We start from the raw sequence: 11,096 nt of genomic DNA, 5'->3' as shown, positions 1-11,096 counted from the left end.
CTCAAAGGTGGCCACATTCCCATGCTGCAATGCTATAGCATTGTGGCCCACCAGAACTCCATTTGAAAGAGCCAGTAGTCTTCAGAAAACAAACATACATTCTGAGTATTAGTGAAAATCCTGAGTGCTTACAATATCACATATATGCAGAGGGAAAAAATGGTATTTTATTAGAAGGAGTATACTAAAAGTACTAGATACTCAACTGAAACTAAAGTAAGCATACAAAGGAATTTACTAGAAGGACATTTTGATTTGTCACAGAATCAAAGGAAGGAATGCAGGAACTCATGAAGCTCCAAAAACCTTAGCAATTAGAACTGGAAACCTGATACTTCCAAAGCATTCTCTTTTCTATCACTCTTTTTCAACCCATCTCTAATCCTTACTGATCTCTGCTTGCCTTCAACCTCCCCTACAGCAAACATGGTTTTGCCCCATGGCAGGGGGAAAAAATTAGCGCTGGAAATGCGGTTTCCTACACCCTTGTTGCTCAAAGCCAAGGAAAGGAAGAAATCTCTCTCCCTTGTTGGTTCTGGTTAGAACAATCCAGGGAAGGTCTCTGTCTCCACTTCGGGCACGTGCTCTGCCTGCACCCCTCCCTGGCCCAGAGTCACTGGAGACTAAGATTGCCTCAGCCTGTGTCATGTGTCCATCCCACAATCAGGAAGTTCTGGGTCTGTTATAGGAATAAATGGAAGGCAAGCTTGTCATTTAGATATTCTAAGCATTCAGCCAATGAAATGACTACAGAAGCTAACTAATAAGCTCTTAATAATATATAAGACTCAGGTTAAATAGTTCCCAAGATGGCAAGCAGGTAAAGAATCTACAGAAGCCAAAAGCAAATTGAAAGAGAATCCTGAGAGTGGTTTAGCCTGAAAGACTGTCCACTCCAGGTGACGGAGAGCATCTGTCTTTATTGCTACAGCATGTACAAGAGACAAGATATACTTTCATTATAAGTTTTTTAAGTCATGGCTACCTTATTATTGATGTTTCATTAAAGACTAAAAGCAGTCTTAACAATACCTAGCACTCCAAGGTCCTGGAGACCTTGCTTTTAACATGCACACATTCCTTAGAGACTTAAGTTATCCCTACCTGCCGCTAACTAAAAAGCATATAATCAGTTACTCCTCACAAGTCCAGTGTAGCTATTTCTGCCCGCGGCCCTATCCCTGTGCACCTTTGCACACCCCCTAAGAAGGTTTCCAATAAAATGGGACTTGAAACTATGAGCAAGGAACAAGAGTTTGTGAAAATGGCCTAGCAGACTTGAAAAAGAGTCAAATCGAACTTTGTGTCAAAGACTGTCTGCCTAGATTTTGTTCTGGAAAGACAAAGGACAACCTTACACCATCACTCCGTCACTAATCACCTCTGGGGACTGTGAACTGAGGCTTGGAGCCTGTGATAAAACTGCCTTTCTGGGTTTGAAGTGATCCCTTTCCAGCTTTGTTTCTTTACTCATTCTACAAATATGTCACCACCAGACTACTTGTGCCACGAACAAGGTCATAGTGTAATAAGAACTCGGGTTCACAATCGGATCATGACGATGCAGGGTGACAAGTGCTGTAACAGAAGAGTGGCCGAGAGGTGACAGGAGTTCAAGAGGAAACTCCTCTATCTACCTGGGCAATTAGGGTCTATTTCAAACTGTGATCTGAGGCAGACAATCGAGGTTGGGCATCTTGGGGGGTGGGAAGAACACATGCAATAGCGTGGCCCCTAGGGGGACGTGCAGGGCCCTCGGCGAGCTGCCAGAGGTTCCGTGTTCTTGGCTCACAGTGGGGAGTGTGTGGAGAAGAGGGAGAAGATGCAGGAACCATCAAGAGGGATGAGGCCCAAAGATCTTGTTCACCACGCCTCAGAGCTGAGAGTCTATAAGGTGGGGGTTACAGGATTTTAATGTGGGCAGTGACGGGACAGAGGCTGCAAGGACGAGCAGCATGTAGCAGTGATCCAAACCAGAAGTGGTGACGGCCTAAACCAAGACGGTGGTGGCAGGGGTAGGAATCTGAGATCCTTCGCAGGTTAAATCACGATCCTTACTGAAAAAGTGCAATAAATGAGAGAAGCAAGGTTTCTGGCTTGCCTGGACTGAAATGTGAGTAAATGTTGTCTCATGAAAATGAAAGATAAATGTGAGTTAGAAGGATATATTTCCCACCCCCATCTCAACCCAGAAGAATATAATTTTAAAACTATAGGGAACCTGTAGTAAAAAATCCCAAGGAGGGGAAAAAATGGCCTTAATGTATCAGCTGGGCATAAAGCAAAGTTATTAGACAAAAGTAGAAAGGAGTGGCTCTCAGAAAGACTCAGGGCTGGTGAAATGAGCCAAAGAGAGGAGGAAGAAGAACTTCTTAGTTTCCTGGTGCCATAAAATGCAGCTGGGATGGATGCCCGGGGTTCCTATTTTCGCAGTTTTAGCCTCCTCTAGAGACAGAATTCTTGCTTCTTCTTACTTCATCAATGAGAGCAAGAAAAGGTTTTGGTATTTTACAGAGTGGTTATTTCTCCAAAGGTAAAATAAAATCTTACATTATCCCATCAGGCTTACAAATGTTTTAGTTCAAACATCAGGGCCATCAAATCTGCATAGGTTAGTCTCGCCTACATTTAAAAGTGCCACTCTCCCGTTTTTCTAGGTGGCTCTGCTGCTTGTTAAGGCTGGATTGTCCTTAGAACACATACCCTCACATATGTGTTTTCTAAAGAGATGGTGGGGGGGGAGGAACAGTGTCTGATCGCTGCTGGGCTTGAAGCTTGTTGTTCTGCCTTCTCTTTCTGTGTGTGGCTTGGGCCAAGAACCATGAAGCTGAGTCCTACCTTTATATTCTGTGCTTCGGCTACTGCTCACGCCTGCAAGCCTGACTTGCACCTCCGACTTTTCCTCTCAACCATTTCTCTTCATCAGGTCCCACGCCTTCTGTAAGGAGTACTCTTGTAACCTGAGCGAATCCAAAGGCTCTGTGTTGCCCACTCTCAGCATGCCGCCACATTCAAAGAACTGACGAATCAGAAGTAATTAAAATCACTGAGAACTTTCACCTATGCTCTCAAAGAACACTAAGGGAGGGGGCGCCTTGGGTGGCTCAGTCGGTTAAGCATCCGGCTTCAGCTCCGATCATGATGATCCTGTGGTTCGTGAGTTTGTGCCCCAACATCGAGCTCTCTGCTGACACTCAGAGCCTGAGCCTGCCTTAGGATTCTGGGTCTCCCTCTCTCTCTGACCCTCCTCTGCTCATGCTCTCTCCCTCTCTCTCAAAAATAAATAAAACATTAAAAAAAAAAAAACATTAGAGGAGATGCAATTCAAAGCTCACAGGACCACCGTTTAAACTAGCCATGTTCTCACTCTTCTCCTTCTCTATGGCTCTGCCGGCCCCACAGACGCTTACAGGGGTTAGCTCTCTGTCAGATGCCTTAGCTCCTCTCCCCCATTTATTACGTGTTCTGCAGAACAGGACTGGTGTGACCCGGAGGGGAGAAACGCCAGAAATTCCTTAGGGGGCTGGGGTGGGAGACTCTGCCGGTTTTGGTCACAATGTCTTGAACTTTTAACACTTTATGATAATTATGTACATGTTTATCTCTATCACCTACATCAGGAGGCCTCCAAAGTATCCTAGCCCTCTAATGTGTTGGAGTCCGGCAGGAGGAAGGGCTTGGGTTAGAGCTATGGCTCAGGAAATGTGCTTAACTCTCAGTGTACGCCAGAGCCTGGCGTGAGTGACCACAAAAATCCAGATAGATGAAGACAGTAAAATCCTAGACAGAAAAAGGGTAGGGAAAGCCACCATACTCATTTCTTTTCTTTATCTGTAGAAAGAATGAGTAAATGCATTGTTACAATATAGATTGGGATTTATTTAAATGTCTTAAGCTCGAGTGGTTATAATGTTACGTCTTAGTCATATGTTAACTTTTAACTCAAAGTTATTAACACAAATTTTATGATTCACATATTCTTAAAAGGAATACATGTGTTAGGAAGAAAGAAGGCAAAGACCAGTTCTAAACTTATCTGATAGATGTAGATTTTGGGAACTTTCATTTTTTTTCCCTCCAGGACCAAAAAAAAAAAAAAAAAAAAAGACTCTCACTTTATAAGTCCAGATCTCATGATGCTGGATTTGCTTGAAACTCAGTATGATATTTGCTGCTAGAGTTTTCATATCACTCTGTATTGATTCTGTACTAAAGGATAGAGAAAACTGGTTTTAGGCAAATAGTAAGTGTATGCTGGACTGCTGTTCTCCTTTTAACTTTGCCTTGTCAGATATTGTTGCCAAACTCCTTGTGCTTATGTGCTCATATGATTTTACATTTCTGGGTAGCATTCCATCTCATTTATCAAAACTGTGAAGCTGTTTCTTTGGTTTGGGGGAAAAACAGGAGATACAGTTTGGATGCCAGAATATGAAAAATCTGTTCTATTTCTGTTAATGCTTATCAAGTCAGCAAATCACAAATCACCAGTAAATCATATGTATGAAGGAGAGAGATTGAGTGAAAGTCCAGCCCCTTCCTCTGAAGATCGTTTTCATATATCCAAGTGTCTAAAAGCACCTCAAATATAATATGTCTACAAAAGATTCTTAATTTATTTCCTTCCCAGTTTACACTTTTCTAGTGTGTTCCACACTTATAATAAATGGTAGCAGCATCCACCCAATTGCAAGGACTAAAGCTAGAAGTCATCCTTTTATTTTCTCCATTTATCACCGTCCACATTTTATACATTAGCAAACTATATGGGCTCTACTTCCAAGATGCCTCTTGAATTTGTCCATTTTTCTCTTTGTCCCAAACTACCATCATAATCCAATTTATATTATCTTGTTTCCCCACCTAGACCTCTATAATAGTTGCCTAACTGGTCTTCCTGATTTTAATTCCACCCTCCACCCTACCCTTGATATAATCCATTCCCCACACATAAGAGTGATCTTTTATCTTTTGATCATTATACTCTTTTTCTTAAATCTATCTAAACACTTCCTCTTATATTTAAAATAAATTCCAGACTCTGTACTTTGGCCTGAATGGCCCTGTTTTCTGGGTTCTGCCTGTGTGACCTCAGCTCATACCATTGTAACCCTCACTTTCAGACTCTAGCCATGACAAGTGTATTTCCACCTCAGTGCCTTTGTTCCTAATGGTGCTTTTCTTTCTTACTCATGGAACTATGGTTCCCTGTTTGTCAGAGATCAGGCTTCTGGGAACATTGACTCTGAGATGGAGATTTATGTGCACAAAGTATATTGGGAACGCTTGGGATCCATACTGGTGGGAAGAATAAAAGGAGCAGGGTTAAGCAGAGGGAGAACTTGAACTGTAATACAGTTGCAACACAGGCCTCAGCCAATTCTAAAAAATTGGAAAAATTGTAAAAAAAAAAAAAAAGCCCTAGGAGCACTCAGTCAGGTAAGCATCTGACTCATAATTTTGGCTCAGGTCATGATCCCCTGGTTCATGAGATCAAATCCCATGTGGGGCTTCCCACTGGCAGTGTGGGGCCTGCTTGGGATTCTCTCTCCCTCTCTCTTCCGCCTTTCCCCCACGCAAGGGTTTGCATGTACAGGCACTCTCTCTCTTTCTAAAAATAAGTAAATAAACTTAAAAAATATTGCAATAAAAGAGAACTGGGCCCTGAATTGGGCCAAGGTGGCTGGCTGACTCTCTATAATTTCATACCAGCCAGTCAGTGGGTTAAGAGTTGTTCTGGGAAAAAGGTATAATCTTAGGGGAAACAGTCTTTTTAAGCTGTGAATAGTCCCTAGAGAGGAACTCAGGTGAGGGCTGTCATCAGGCATGATTCCAGGAGCTGAGAGATGACTGATTCATTCCTGACAGAAAGGGGATTCGGGTGTTTTTCCACTGTAACCACCACAGCTTCAAGACGTTCCTCGGCTCCTGAAAGAGGACGCCCACGACCGTCCTCAAAGTGACAATACCCACCACTTACCTCCATCTAAAATGATCTTGCCAATTTGTTACTTCTATGCTTTCTACACTATACTTTACAAATAGTGTACCTACATTAGAAGAACAGAGACCTTGGTTATCTTATTTAATACTATTGCCAAGGTACCCAGAAAAGTGTCAGTTAGGCAAATAATGGATATGAAAGAAAAATCTCTTGAAAAGTTCAGTCCTCAGTCTTTTTCTGTTTTTTCTTCCGTCCTTCCTTCCTTCCTTCCTTCCTTCCTTCCTTCCTTCCTTATTTTTTGAGAGAGAGAGTGAGAGCATGTGAGTGAAGGAGGGCAAAGGAAGAGAGAGAGAGAGATGAGAAAGAATCTTTCTTTATAATGTTTTTAATTTATTTTTAAGAGACAGAGAGAGACAGCGTGAGCAGGGGAGGGTCTGAGTGAAAGGGAGACACAGAATCTGAAGCAGCTTCCAGGCACAGAGCCCGACGCGGGGCTCAAACCCATGAACCGTGTGATCAGGACCTGAGCCGAAGCCGGACGCTCAACCGACTGAGCCACCCAGGCGCCCCAAGATGACAAAGAATCTTAAGCAGGCTCTATACCCAGAGCGGAGCCTGATATGCGGTTCAAATTCATGGTCATGAGATCACGACCTGAGCCAGAATCAAGCGTCAGACACTTTAACCGACTGAGCCGCCCAAGTGCCGCCAAAAGCTTTTTATATACTCCACATATCTTTCCCCATAAAAATGGGAACCTGAAATTATATGCAGAAAACTCTCACAAAACTAATTTAAAGGAACTGGTTTTGGTGCAGTAAAAAGAGCAGTTCAGGGGGCACCTGGGTGGCTCAGTCGGTTAAGCCTCCGACTTCGGCTCAGGTCAGACCTCAGTTCGTGGGTTCGAGCCCCGCGTTGGGCTCTGTGCTGACAGCTCAGAGCCTGGAGCCTGCTTCCGGTTCTGTGTCTCCTTCTCTCTCTAACCCTCCCCTGCTCGCACTGTCTCTCTGTAACAAAATAAATAAAACATTAAAAAAAAAAAAAAGACCAGTTCAGGATCATAAGACAGAAAACTCAAGGCTTTCTGCTACTTAGCAAATTCAACTTGGCTTAGCTCACAGCACCTATTTGGACTCTATATCATCATTTGTTAAAAGAGCTTCTATAATGCCGATATTGATGATTCCAAGCTGAGGGCACGGGGAATACAGATAGAGAATTACTGATTAAAGGGCGAAAGGATTCCACTTATCTAAATATAACATCAATTTGCAACAAAAATAAAATTGCCTTATTAAATAAGACAATATTACTATTGGATAACTAGAGCTCAATGTGATATACACTCTTATTAAGTATAAATAATACAAATAACCAAAGTTTGATCAATTGCTTGTTTACTTCAAAAGTAATATCTGTTTTTTAAGTAATTTAATTAAAAAATGGGCTGAGGGGCGCCTGGGTGGCTCAGTTGGTTAAGCGTCTGGCTTCGGCTCAGTTCATGATCTCACGGTTGGTGGGTTCGAGCCCCGCATCCGGCTCTGTGCTGACAACTCAGAGCCTGAGCCCACTTTGGATTCTGTATGTGTCCCTCTCTCTCTCTGGCACACTCCCTCTTGCTCTGTCTCTGTCTCTCAAAAATGAATAAATGTTTTAAAAACAGCATTAGGAACATCCCTGAAGACAGAGATATCGAGTTCCAAATTAAGATGGCTAGCTGAAAAAGTTATCTAATTTCATTCCTTCTAAATGTAATGAAATCTAGAATAAGGGATTTTAAAACATTAAGCCACAAGAACAGTGAGAACAGAAAAAAGGAAAACATACGTGAAATTTTGGAAGCTAGAAAAGAGATGAGTACATGGTAAGTAACTTAGCAGAGTACAGAACTGAATACTAAGCCAACAATTGGCAAAAACTGAGACATGATCTGATTTTCACTGCAGAATGTTTAAGGACTTTGGAACTGGCAGTACTAAATACCTCTGAAATGGACGCCAAAGAGAATATGAAATAATATTGATTTGATGAAAATGATATAAAATGATATTTCTAAACCCACTCACCATTATATGTTCCTGGGCAATGGATTCTACTCTACCCATGATAATTCAGGAGTGGAGAAAGAAAGAGCCAGGACACTTAGCCCGGGGAACAAAGGCAAAGTTAAAGGCACGGTACAGAAATAAAATAGAGTAAGTGGTCTTGTGCAGACTCTGTACTGAGATCCCCAACTTCCTTCACTCATTCCACAGAACTCTGGGAGACAAAATTTTACCCTCCAAAGAGAAAAATAATAGCCTTCTATTTAGAAAACTGATGAACTGAAGTAAATATGGGGCGCCTGGGTGGCTCAGTTGGTTAAGCGTCCGGCTTCGGCTCAGGTCATGATCTCATGGTTCGTGGGTTCGAGCCCTGCGTCGGGCTCTGTGCTGACAGCTGGGAGCCTGGAGGCTGCTTCAGATTCTGTGTCTCCCTCTCACTCTGACCCTCCCCTGATTGCGCTGTCTCTCAGAAATAAAATAAAAAACATTAAAAAAATTAAAAAAAAAAGAGCTGAAGTAAATATATAAAAATATATCAGAGTTTCTCAGCAAATAGCCTACCAATCACTCTACCAGAGAAGGTTAACCTCAGTGAATCAACCCACTTGTTCAGAACTTCTAATCAGCTTTTAAATGCTTAATGGAAGACACATAAAAATAAATAAACAAAAAGGAAAATGAAGGCAACTTGTTGGAGATAGAAGTTATGTAGTAAAACAAAACAAAACAAAACAAACTATGTTAAGACTTTGATGAGTATGCCAGGTGTATGAATTGACATATTTAAATCTCCCAGTAACCCTCAAGTGGATCTATATATTGTGTAGTCCCAATAAAAATTAAGGCAAGATTTTTAAAAACAGAAATTAATAAGCTCATTCCAAAATGTACATGGAAATGTAAAGGGCCAAAAATAACAGATAATTCTGAAGGAAGATGAAACTTGACATATTTTGCTTTCAGATATAATACTTATTGCAAAGATGCAGAAAATATGACAGTGTGATATTAAACAAGGATTAATAAATAGAACAGAGTAAGAAGCCAAATAAAAAACTGACATACAGACACATATACAGTTTTTTATTCTACATGTAGTGTCATTTATGCAGTGAGGAAAGAATTTCAGGTATGTAATGGACAGCCATACAGAAAAATAATCTATTTAGACCTCTCCAATCCATAGTCTATATATTCCAGGAGTGTCCTTTGGTTTGGCAGAGTAAGTAAGCTTCTAGCCTACCGACCCTCCAAGAAACATTAGTGATGGCAAAGATACCACCGTGACTATAGCCAACAAGAAACTGAAAGCCACTCACACTGGCAAGTTGAAAATGATCTGTAGCCTATCTATGAAAGAGGTGGTATCATTAATAAGTTCAGCCAGAGTTGGTGATAAGGTTCTTTCAGTCTTTTTTATTTGTAAGATTCTCACTACTGGGAACACCACTTTGGCTGAATAAATGCTGAGTTGGTAATTCTTCCAGGCAGAGTGCCTGAATACTCAAAAGTAGCCGCATTTGGGAGGTCATGTGTAAGCTGGAATTTCCAGATTTAATTATTTACAGAATTATACTTCTGTTCCTAAAACACATGACATATTAGAGGCAAAATGGACCACAAGTCCTGGATGTAAAATAAGTAGTGGCTGGTAAGAGCACAGGAAAAAAGAAGCTATTCAAAACAAGACCAGAGCCAAGGTCTTACATTAGCTTGGTTATATATTTGAATCTCTATTAGTGTCCTCTAAGGGGCAAGTTTTTAGCTCATCATCCAATGAATGCTGCTCAGATCTAAATTCACCTCTAATCGATCAATGGTAATAGTTTTTTAGGGAGAGGGGAGCACCATCAAAGTCACAGGTTGATTTTTAAGGTCATTTGTCCACATAGGTACAATGGACATGACATTGGTTATAATTCCCTGTGGTCTCATTTGATGAGATCTGAATTTCCCAGAGGTTTTAAAATATACATATATTTTAATGCTTTATTTCTTTATTTTTAAGAGAGAGAGAGAACGAGAGAGAGGCAGACAGAGAGAGGGACAGAGGATCTGAAGTGGGCTCTTTATTGTCAGTGCAAAGCTGATATGAGACTCCAACTCACAAACTGTTGAGATCATGACCTGAGCCAAAGTTGGATGTTCAACCGATGGAGCCACCCAAGTGCCCCCCACCCCAGAGGTTGTCATCATGGAGATCTGGGGATAGATAACATTTTCAGCAGTTGATAAGATTAAGGGTGGTGCCCACTGTTTGAGACAACCTAAAAATGGCATTAGAATAAGTTTCTTCTGACCTAACAATGATCACACAAAGGAGAAGAGAAATAACGGCATTACAGATGGACAACAGTGATCAAATATTCGAGAAGATAAAGGTATATCCAGAGCACTTACATTTGATTATGAATATGAGGGTCCTTAGGAACCTCTGGAAATAGTCCCTTTGGTGAACGCTGAATGTTACAATTCCTTTTTTTGCAAAGCAAGTGTGTCCCTATTAGATGAGTGGTGTCACTGAGCAGGAAGACATGTTTTTCAGTCAAGGGACCAAGAATTATAGCGAAAGACTAGGAAAAAAGAGAGTCAGTGGATTATTTAAAATACCTACCACCTGTGTGGTATGTTTACCTCAAGGAAGAGATTGAACAAAGATGGCAGGCTTTAATGTAGAAAGAAGAGTGGTAATGTCTACCACAAACGGATGAAGACTACCATCTATATTTATACTTAATTCGCTTTGAGTGTTTAAGGCAAAGGCAGTATATTGGTGCTTTAGCCATTCTCAGAGTATTTTCATTTATATGAAGTGAGGGATTTTTCTTTGCCTTGGTTTTCTTTTCTAAGATGGATTAATGTTTGTTTTTTCTGGTAGCACTTTTTAATTTATAACATTTACAAGTGTTCTTGTAAATAGGGGATCTGGTAGCAAGAGGGCTATGCACCTTATGTATCTGTGAAGCCGGGTAAGTTTATTTGGTAAGGCCTTGTTTTGTTCTGGAACCTTTCAGAATGTCTCGCCAGGGGCTGCAGGACCAATTCCCATTCTATTTTCTGCTTTATAATTAAGTCTCTGATTCCAGGTTCAATTCCACTGTTAAAGA

This window comes from Suricata suricatta, chromosome 6 (genome assembly GCF_006229205.1).
Source record: "Suricata suricatta isolate VVHF042 chromosome 6, meerkat_22Aug2017_6uvM2_HiC, whole genome shotgun sequence".
NCBI classification, from domain to species: Eukaryota; Metazoa; Chordata; class Mammalia; order Carnivora; family Herpestidae; genus Suricata; species Suricata suricatta.
This window is presented reverse-complemented; position numbering follows the sequence as displayed.